Raw genomic sequence first — 1,303 nt, 5'->3', positions numbered from 1 at the left:
CTTACGGCCATGTAAGTGCTCAACAACTTTGTTTGATTTTCAATTATTTCCTCCAAATTATTCCTAGAAGAAGAGGATTGTGAATAGGAATTATTAACTTGAGTATTTGGAGAAAATCCGGGTGGAGGACCTCTTTGAGAATTATTTTGAAAATTGCCTCTCTCTTGATTGTTCCAATAACCCCTATTTTGATTTTGACCATAATCTTGATTATGTTTACCACCACCTTGAATATGATTTCCATAACCTTGGTTTTGATTACCATAATTTTTGTTTTGATTTTGGCCACTATAACCTTGATTGTTATATTTACCTCGAGAACCTTGGTTCCTATAACCACCACCTTGGTTATAATTGTCGAAATTACCATGGTTTTGGTAATTCCTATTCCATTGACCCCTTTGGTTATCAAACCTTTGCACATTATTATTGTTTGACACATAGTTCACATGTTCTCTCTCATTATTTTCAAAATCATCATTACTCTCTGGAAAAGCATGAGGGCAATTACTAGAATCATGATCATATGAACCACACACATCACAAAACAAACAACCACTAGTCAGGTTACTAGAACAAGGAGGGGGATTAGAGTTACAAGGAGTACCTTTCCCCTTAATTTGGGAGGGAAGACTTGGAGCTTGGGAAGAATAACTCTCCAATTTTTCCTTGATTGCACTTACTTCCTTCCCCAAGTTTGCCATTTGTGAGGAGAGATTGTTGAATGCATTCAAATTATCAACCGAGTACACCGAAGAGATACTCTTGCTAGTCGATTCTCTCTCACCATCTTGCCAATCACTATTGTACCTCACAACATCCTCAATGATGTCCACCACTTCTTCTTCCGTCCTATTCATGATGGGACCTCCGACTCCTCCATCAAGGCATGACTTGCCTTGGGGAGTTAGGCCTCCACAGAAAATTTGAATAATTTAATAGGTTGGAATCCCGTGGTGAGGACACTCGCTTTTATACTCCTTATATCTCTCCCATGCTTCATAGAGGCTCTCACTTGGCTTTTGTTTGAAGCCTTGAATCAAAGCTCTTGCCTCCGCCGTTTTCTTTTGTGGATAGAAACATGTTAGAAATTCCTTTATAACCTCGTCCCATGTAGTTAGAGAATTCGACTTAACCTCCTTGTCTAGCCATTCCAAAGCACGCCCAATGAGAGAAAAGGGAAAGAGCTTGAGGCGGATGAATTCTTGGTAAACTCCGTTCACCTTGATAGTATTGCAATATTTTTCAAATTCATTGAGATGATTTAGCGGGCTCTCATGCTTGGCTCAACTAAATTGTCCCC

The 1,303-nt window shown here is 39.2% G+C and overlaps 1 non-coding gene across 1 annotated transcript; it reads left to right on the top strand.

Moving 5' to 3' along the window:
- Nucleotides 1–948: 948 nt before the first annotated feature.
- On the top strand, nt 949–1,054 carry LOC145564467 (small nucleolar RNA R71). Its single transcript, XR_014094835.1, has one exon. It is a non-coding gene; the product is annotated as a small nucleolar RNA R71 (small nucleolar RNA).
- The last annotated feature ends 249 nt before the right edge of the window (nt 1,055–1,303 follow it).

The sequence above is a fragment of the Chenopodium album genome, chromosome 1 (assembly GCF_948465745.1).
Source record: "Chenopodium album chromosome 1, dcCheAlbu1.1, whole genome shotgun sequence".
NCBI classification, from domain to species: Eukaryota; Viridiplantae; Streptophyta; class Magnoliopsida; order Caryophyllales; family Amaranthaceae; genus Chenopodium; species Chenopodium album.
Note: the sequence above shows the minus strand (reverse complement) of the source record. Positions and strands in the feature narration are given on the sequence as shown.